Raw genomic sequence first — 10,509 nt, forward strand, 5'->3', positions numbered from 1 at the left:
TAAACACTTTACATTTTCTAAATTTCCAACCCTGCAATGCGATACTTGTTTCGTATATAATTACCTAATAAAAAAATTAAGTACCAATCATTAATTTCTGTAAATCTTAAGTTTTTTGTCGTTTTTGGTTTATGGGCTGTAGGGATTTTATAGACTGACGGACATTGTAGCGATACATTTTACTTTTATGAATCCCGATTTATGTTCCCTCTGGAACTTGCCAGTTGGACGCCCTTGTTATTAAATTGGGAATTTTTAAAACATAGCAGACATCGAGTCTACAATATAACGAACGTCTGGCCGATCGCGAATAGCTGTTTCTATTTATTTCAAAGAGACCGCGACCGTTACACGAACTAATGAAAACGATCTGTGAGCTTCGTAGTCAAGAAGACGTAATGCGTTCCATCGGGTCACATGTTTGGGATCTATAAAAACATAATCATGGTATGGTAAGGACCTATGTATGTTTTTTTATTGGTTTCGGTTTTTATATCGTGTCCATGTTGGGACGTTTTATACCTTTATATGCTTACGACATAAAATTCTCATTGAAAGCCTTAACCGCCGCCGCCGCCGCCGCCGCAAGCGACCCAGGATGTATATTTACGATACGGACCACAGTATACATGCGCATATTATACAAAGCGCCATTGATTAAGAAAACAGTAGGTCCGATTACATCTGAATACACGCCATCAGAGTATAGGTACAGTGTACACGACGTCCAATATCAATTAATCGTCATATTTTATTGGAGTAGCTCATTGTTTCTCCGGACATCTCCATTGCACAAAATATATATATATATATACGTTATAATTTAAAAGGGTCGTTACGTGTCCTCGTCCTCGGCAGATACTTATCTCACTCCCCCGAAGAGGTCCTCTCCGATCGGTTCTCACCCTTGACGCGTGGATCCATTCATGGTGGATTCTTTTCTTTTTTTGTTAAAATGTTATTTAAAAAAATTAAAACCCCATTTCCACACGAACTCGGGTACAGCACTCGTGCAAAGACAGTGTATATTACACTGCCTCGGTTTTACAATGGCCTTATATTAATATTATTGTGTTATTATTATTATTATTATTACTTACTACCACCTTGTAAGTATAATATGTTCTGCGATGCAGTCACGCAGGTGTTGCGCACTCGACCAGGTGACCATTACAAATATAGGCTTTTATTAGATGTATATAAATACCGACCCTAAGTATTATTTGGAACGGACAAGGAGCACGGAAAAAAAATTACCTTACGTTTATCGTTTATGATATTACAATTAATACGCGTATGTGCCGCAACGGTCATTATGACCGCTCGCCTTCGATAACCATACTCAAAGAAGTTTTAATATATTTTATTAGACAAGTGGGCTGCAGGTGATACAAGCGTGGCGTCGCCTAGCACTGTGGGGGTTCTTGTATTTAACCGATTGCTGTTGTTTTTGGATTAAGATAAAACTCATTTGGATATACCTACTCACTGCGTGGTACTTGAGAGTTGAGTTGCTAAAAAAACAGCGGTCGCCAAACTGCCACTAACCTAACCTAACTGCCATCCGGGAACGTTAAAATACTAAGTGAAAATCTGTCACTTAGCAATTTATGCGGACCACTCGCCCACAGAACCCTCTTACTGTGGAACCAATAGGTACTACTCTCGATCAAACCCAGGCCCGTACTGGCCGGCCGATGCCAAATACCTAAGTATTAAAAAAACTTCAGACTGAATTTTAAAAAATTACAACAATTTACCGTATATTAAATTTTGACATAAATAATATTTACGAGTATTAACACTAACAAGTAATTTGATAAAAAAAAACTACAATTATAAACAAATAAAAAATGATAAAAACATTAAAATTGAAAAAAAATTACAATAAAAATCATATTGAAATGAAAAAAAATACAAAAAAAAAATGAGAAAAATACAAAAGATGTGTCTCACAGCTGTTTGGAAATTAGTTCCGATTATTGAATATGATTTGTCCAATTTCGCTTCTGGGTAAGTATGATATTTTCACAGACGGACGGACAAAGGTAGATTACAAGTGAGCGTAGTAGCCATCCAGCGGTGGCTTGATGGCACCAACAGCTGGAGTCGCGATGCCACTGCATCACCGTCGCGTCATTCCTACTTGCCCGTCACGTTGAAATCAATTAGGTATCGAATTTGCTCGGATCTGGAAATAACCATATACTTAGGTTAGATCAAAACATTTTAGCCGAGGGATTGATAAAAAATAAGTTAATAATTACAGCAGCAACAATCGAAGAAAAAATATTGAAAAGGTGGTAAATAATATTAGAGTCAATATACGACTCAAAGCATAAGTAAGATATATTTGTAAATTTGTTGGTGTTTTTCTTGATTTTAAAAGGGGAAGGATTAAAATTTTTTAAATTTTTGTCCCAATAAAGTACCTTTCAGGTACGATTTCTGATCTATACATCTGCTAGGCGAACGATTTGGTTTAGCGGTATAGAAGATAAAAATAAAAGCACATCATTGTAAAAAACAATACCTTCTGAGCTACGCATCGAAGCTAGACAAATTTAAATATCGCAGTATAAAAATATAAATCCGTAATAGGACGAAGAAAATAAAAAGCTGTTTGGTGGAACCAGCTAGTTGAGAGGAAGCAAAATATACTTATACAATAATAATTACATGATACAGAAAAAATAGTTTGTGACGCTCTGGTCCAAGACAATCGTTTAACACCGATTTCATAATATTATTCATAACAATTACCTTTAATACAAATGCCGCTCCAAAACGACAGTATCTTCATCTTAAATTCTCTATCCCACGGTCCACGGCTCGTTTTGCCCGACTCCACAACGACCGTCGGACGCGTGGGCGGATTGTAGCACTCTGAGGCCAGACCGATAGCCCACAGGGTACAGGTGCTCGGGATGTTTCGTCCGTAATGGGACGGTAATAGTCTGTATCAAATCCTAATAAACATATCAAAAGTAAATAAATATTCGATTTAACTTATTATAATTTTACACATTTGACCAAAAAAAAGTATGGTTTATGTATAAAACTTGGTATTGGTAACATTATAAATTGTGTTTGTGAACTGTGATTAGCAATCTAGCACATAGGTTTTTTGCTAATAAATAGGTTTTATGCTAACAAAGATTTTTGATAACATGGAGTATATAACATTTCTATAATTTAAAACTAACCGTACAGAAGTTATAAATTTATCATGTTATATGAGATTTACAAATCACACTCAAGCATAATCATCTAGCTTTTTTCCAGGTTGTGGAAGTCGATTTTTGTATATCTGTTTTATTTAATTAAAAAAAGATAAGGAAGTGAATACTACAAATTTAAGAAATTAAAATTTTAATACAAGCTGCAATTTACAACATTTTTCATTATGGTGAAAACTGTTTATGGTGGCGCCGATCTCATTTTTGATAAGATATTTACAACTGTAATACGACTTAATTTTTTTTATTAAAAATCAAAAACCTCATTCTCCTAGACGACCAAAACACAGGACTCCCCCCCCCCTCCACGACTTTCCACAAGTAATGCAAATTTGTTTTTAATTTTGATTGGCGCTCTCTTTTTTGCGCCCCCCAGAGCGAGCCAGTACGGGCCTGATCAAATCTCGCATTTTTTTTACTCTTTGGCTCATATAATACAATAATTATATATTACAATTTTTGTTCACATTTAAAGTTTACAACTCAATACTACAAAAGATAATATCCTGCAGTTAACAGTTTGTATTAATATTTTATTATTTGAGAAATATGTGGACCGAATTATAAGCTTGGACGTTGAAGGAGACAATGTTCTTACTTCTCTTCGTTAATATTCAAAAGACAAAAGTATGTGGATTAATTAATTAAATAATACAATATAACACATACTATAGCATTCCGCACGACCTTCGTGGTTTGCGGTAGCCATCGATTCGCGCATTGTTAAATAGATATATAAAATGCACACTCCCACATGATTATCGTGTGTGTTTGTTATAAACGACGACTTCATTAGCTAGTGTTCCGAACAAGCCCTCATTTTTTTTTTTTTTCATAAAAAAAAACCAAAGCATAATATAATCTATGGCCCAGTTGACACAATATATGTATCTATTATTATTATATTTAACGAAGATCATTAAATCGTGTGTGTTTTATTATAATGCACACATACACACACAAACTCAAGATTATATTTTTTTTATTTTCACTGACTGAGTTTTAATTAACCTGAAACGGATACGCGAGAGTTTACGTTGCTACGTGTGTGCAAAGTATAAATATAGGTGTATTATTTATACCTATATAATTATACATGTATGACCGCCGAGAGTCCACCGAAGTATTGTTCCGGTTGTCGGGTCTTGTGTTTTTTTTCACGCCCCGTCACTGTTTAACGTCCAAAATAATATATTTTTCACTCACACTCCGGGTCTGTAATTTTTTTTTTTTTTTTGACATCCGATTAAGAAAGAATCATCATAGTTAACCTTTAAGTGCATCCATTGCACATTTGCATAATATTATTATACATTATCATAATATAAAAATAATGCTTTTAGTTTGAGCGAGTATGCATGCATGTAAATTGTAACCATCTACACGTGTAACACGTGTGACCAAGATAAACTAGTGCGTTTACTCTCAAATATGGTTTTATTTGTTCACTTATACACCTGATAGTTATCTGTAATTTGTGTAAAACTAGCCGGGGGGGGGGGGGTAAGTTTGGCGGAGTAAGTGCTGGTAGTGTGTTTGTTGTACAGTGTTGCCATATATACATATTTGTTTGGAGTAATAGTTATTACAATATTTACTTATTATCAATTGTTATAGAAGTATCCAACTTTTGATTCTAATTTTTGAAATAACGCACTTACCCCACCTAACTCTACTTCTGAACCCTTTCGTTCCTGAGATTTTTTTTTTTTATGTATTGTACTGATATTGATTATAAATATAGCTGTGTCGATTTTTTTATCATCAATCTATACTAGAACTTGTGTTTAAAGACATTTTTGATAATGATAGTACGTTGTTAATATTTTATTCGATTTTAAAGTTAAATCCTCGTACGAGGATGTCAGTAACGAAAGGGTTAAACTGTCCTACTTTTCTTATAGTAGTATTACGAGAACCATTGTGTATTAATTTTACAATTAACTTATGTATTAACATAGTAAACATTACACAACCGAGTTGTACCTACTTATGATCTAGTTTATGCAAACTAAATCATAAAAATTAAAACTAATAGCAATAATGATAAGTCTCAATGGGGTTAGGCGTTAGCATGATCGATTATTTAAATACTTAACACATCGCATTGTATTCGACATAAGTAATTAATAACTAATATCTTAATTCTTATTAATTATTACACATCAAATACTTTTTAAAATGAAATTTCAAATTATAAAATGCATAATTTGTATATTTGTAATATTTGTAATATTTAGTTATTTTTATTTTTAGAGTTAAGATCAATTACCATGTTGGTAACTAAAATATGACTATATTAAAACGCACAACTGAAATTCTTCTTAGTACACGTAATTACCATCGAAAGAAAATTTCACCCCTACTGTAGCCATCCAACGGTATCATAAATATTATATAAACCTACTTTGTACCAATATATTATTTTTTTCCCGAAAGTGGGTTCTTTGTTATTGCATTTATTATCATTAAAACTAAAGCATTTAAATACAATTAAATGTTCCTAATGAAAAAATAGAAATAAGTGATTTATCTTCATTATTTTGGATAAAATATTATATTTTGTTGTACAAGTAAAAATGTTTTAGCATATATTGCGAAGTAGTAATTATACTATGCAGTTATTGAAAGTTTATATGTACACCAAATAAAAATCTGTCGCACAACAACCTGTCTAGATGGTTTTTTGAAGGATTGAAATATTACAATATTATTATGACATAATAATATGTTATAATGACCAATCTTGAGACAACAATACTGCAGACTTTGAGAACGAATCGTTTGTAATAATTTATCAATTATATGCACATATTATAAAACTGCCCAAAAGGTTATTTCACGGTGTTAATTTTTTCCAAAACTTTCCGACCATAATACTAGTATAATGTAATAGGTCCAAAACGGGACCTGATCCGGAAGTGAATAATTAAAACGTTTCAAACCGCGTGTTCTTTTATTACTTCTTTTTTTTTTTACATAATTTATGTCTTAATAATAGCAATAATTTTATATCGCACTAATGTAACCTACACGGTTGAGAAGTTCAGTGAATAGCTTACAAGATATGTGCTCACATTTAAAAATTCATTTATTTTTTCACACAATAATTATATACATTTTCTAATAGCTTCGATGCGGCGCTGTTATAATGTTGTGATTACTTTTTTATTACACGTACACACGTCACACCGGCCTATGTAATTTTTCGTTAAAGACATACTTAAAAAAAAAAAAAGTTGAATTTCGGAATCGCATCGTTTGCTATAGTATTGTAATAATAACACACTAATGACCGGGGCCGTAGTTCCTTTTTTTCTAAATATTATGCCAAACCGCAAACGTTAATTTTGCATTTTTAATTATTTCTAAATATAATTTTGATAAAAACATTAAAAAATTTAACTCATGAATAATAATGGATATTAACGATATTTTTATTGCGTTATTTAAATATAATTATTAATAACATGCATCACAAAAACCGGGCCTTTAACATAATTTGTCTATGAAACTAAAAACATTTTAAACTCTAGGTATATTAAAATGGTTGTAATATAATATTATTATAACAACTGGTTAGTAGTCGAATAACCTGCAAAAATATTGTTAACGCCGTAGAGCGCACGAATCATTTTTTTAAGTACTTACTCAAATTGAAATTCATTAATGTCACTGCATTTTTTATAACAAAATTGTGTAGTAGTCAACAAATAGATACGCTTACAATAAAATAAAATACTATCGTAGAAAATAAATACAGCTAGAAGTATTGTTGCATTAACAAGAATTTGGTTGCATTTGTGTTAACCGTATTTTGTAGTGATATCCATCAGAAAAACATTTAATTAAGACAGTTTTAATTTTGTTGAACTTGTAATAATTATAACAAAATCTGTTTGACGCTGATGCAACTAAACCCATGCGTTAACGCAACATTATATTTTTACTGTGTAAAAAAATAAACACGAAAAAAGCACTTAGCATATTTTATCACCCGATACTGATCAAATACCACTATTAAAAAATGCAACCAGTGACGATCTTCTATATCGTTTTAAACAATAATTTTACATTAAGTAAACACTCTGATATGGCTATGTAAAACAGTGCGATCAAGCCTTTTTAGTGGCGCAATTATTTTAGATCTTTTTTAACAAGTTAAATTATTTATGACAGAAAATTTTTTTTTTTGTTAAAAAAGTAAATATAAACTTCAAGGTCAATAATAATAGTGTACTACTGGCGAAACTCCCCGTGAAACAAAATTATTTTGTTCTTCTTAGTTTCTATGGAAGCCTGAGAACCTGTATCGTTTCTAAGACTGTGTGGTTTTTTTCAAAATAAGCAATTAAGTATAGTTATTGTGGGAGGACCAGACAGTATTCAGTAGTTTTAGGCACGTGTACGTTATTTTTTAAGGCTAAAACGTGGTTCGCAATCAGACGTTTTAAACTGTAGCTACACTTCTTGCAAGTTGTGTTCAACTTTTTTACAAAAGTAGGGTCACAGAAAAAAATACATGATCGGATCAACTAAAATTATGGTTAACAATAATGAACGAACACCGATGTAAAATGATAGAAAATATTAGGTATATGGTTTTCTTTTTTATATAGACCGTGAACTCAATATAACATACTGACTGTGAGACTTAATTTATTTATTACTGACCGGTCGCGGCGAATCGTGTGTCAGGATGATCTGACCCTATAGCATAATTATAACTTTGTTCGTGTAAATACTAGTATTATAAATTTAAATTAGTTTGATTTAGTAATGTAATTTAATTTGTAATAAAAGTATTTGCAAGTTCCAATTAATACCTTATTATTTTCGATTAAGTATTTGTATATTAAAATCTCGAACTGCAACAAAATCTACTAAATTAATGTATTCGATTAAACTACTTGTAATTTAATGCAAATTAATGAACTTATAGGTATTAGTTGGTCGCTATTTTTTATATACTTTTTTAAATCATCTGAATTAAATTGATTATTATTCATTGCACATTTAAAAATTTTAAGTTCATTTAACCGTATATTATTGCAGCCATGTGAAAACAAGTTATTTACTTAGAGAAGGGAAAAAATAAGAATTTAAATAAAAATGTTGAAATGTATAAATTAAATGGATAAGATTAAATAGAATTAGTAATTTATATTATTTTAGGTATTTAATATACACCAATTTAAAATATGTGCCAATTGCAGAGAGAATGAAATAGAAAATATATTCAGATAGTTTGAGGAATGGTGAACAAAAAGAAGGAAATCAAATCGTAAGACGAATAAAAGAGATTAGAGTAGAAGGATTTGGAGGTAAAGACTAAGATAGACCGAAGAATAAGTGAGTGAAAGTTATAAATAAAAGTATGTTATAATATGGATATGTTTATAGTATTACATATTTTAACCCACTTGTAAGTGATTTGTAAAGAAGGAAAACACTAGAGGCAATTTACATCTGGATATAGCTATCACTCTTTAGTGGATTTAGTTTTCTGATACCCCCTTAAAATTTGTTGAGTCGTCGATTAAACAAAAAACAATACATTTTTTAAATGATCATCTTTGTTCAGTCCGATAATCATGTAAGATTTACAACATGGACACATTCATCATTAATGTTAATTGTTTATTCGTTTATTTAATAATAAATTAATAATATTGCTTGTTTTAAAAGAATATTTAATATTTAAACAAATTATACCTCAGACAGCAAAATAAAAATGAACACTTAAAAAATATCGTGAAAACATACGTATATATTTCTATTGTAAACCTGTTATGTTTTTATTACATTTAAAAAATGTAAATTTATTCTTTTTCTTTATATGTTCTATGGGATTTAATTTTGAAGTGTTGGATTAATTAGACAAAGTGTTATATATTAAAAAAAAAAATCTTGTAAGTTGTACGGTTATGTACATAATGAAGTATTTTAGTTGTTTAGCTATTTGTTTCAGAAGACTTACAGGAAGAACTTTATGACCCAATGAGAACCATAACAATGTTTATATCAGTTTAATAACGCAATAAATGGGTATTATAACCGTTGGAATATCACTAATAGCACTATATGTCAGAACAGAAGCCTGAACGCTTAAAATCCATATTCCAGAACCGACAATGTAATGTATATCCGTTTGTTTAGCGCTTATGATTATGTTTTGTCTAACATTGAAAACATTAATTATTTTTAATTCCATATAGAAAAGAAATGAATACTAAATTATGCTATAGTTAATAGTATCAGACTTGTAGTGTAGTCTTAACTATTAGGCGATAAAAACTGACATACAATGTTGAACACCATGCTAAAATGGCCGTGGTAGCCTTTTTAATTTTTGAATATTGTATATTACAGGTACTGGCTTTTTAAGTTCAGACTTCGGAAAAGAACTTCATAATTTATTAGAAAAAATATTGCTAACAAGGAGACAGAACCGAACCCGAGACATTGAAGTTCAAATATAATACCACCCACTGCTTCGAATACCTATATTTTTTTTGAGTAAATTTGGTAATGACTTGACTATGAAACTTTAAAAAAATTTTTTGAGACTTTGTTAGATCGTTGTAGACGTGGGCCACCTTTTCCCACAGTATGAGTATAAAATTACACAATGTAAATCAACTTAACTTATTTACTTTTGATATGATAATTTAAATTGCATAAGCCGGGTTGCATACAAAATCCACGGAAAAAGCGTCTATACATTTAGTTCTGCCAAGTAAATGTTTAGTTAGTCCAATTATTTATTTAGTTATTCTATTGTGTCCCTTTTTATTATATATTCTCCAAAATTTTAGTTGGTCCAACTGTATTATATATTTTTTTCCGTATCAAAAATTCAGTAAATTTGATTATTATTTAAAATCGGATGTACCAAACATATTATCACTGTGATAATAATATCTTTTTAAACAATTTTATAAATGCTGTATACAAAAAATTATTTTATAACAGTAGTACAACTTCCCAGTAGTTTTGTTACATTTTTTTCTTGTTAAATATTTGTTAAACATATCGAAGCTAAAAAAAAAAATTAGGAAATTATAAATGCGCCAACATGCACGAGTATTATGTTATACAGATCCGTATAATTTATTTGTCGATCACTCGGTAAAAGACAAACGATTAATATAATACATAACCACCTAACCTCTCTCTCTATTTAAATTGTAAAACTGTTTTACTCACTCACAGCGTTTACATATCGAATAGATTAAACCGTCGATAATAATTTTACAAAAAACCTTCA

The sequence above is a fragment of the Adelges cooleyi genome, unplaced genomic scaffold (genome assembly GCF_023614345.1).
Source record: "Adelges cooleyi isolate 19-005CV unplaced genomic scaffold, UGA_ACOO_1.1 ACOO_flye_CR_arks_rails_tigmint_CR_PRNA_376, whole genome shotgun sequence".
Lineage (NCBI taxonomy): Eukaryota > Metazoa > Arthropoda > Insecta > Hemiptera > Adelgidae > Adelges > Adelges cooleyi.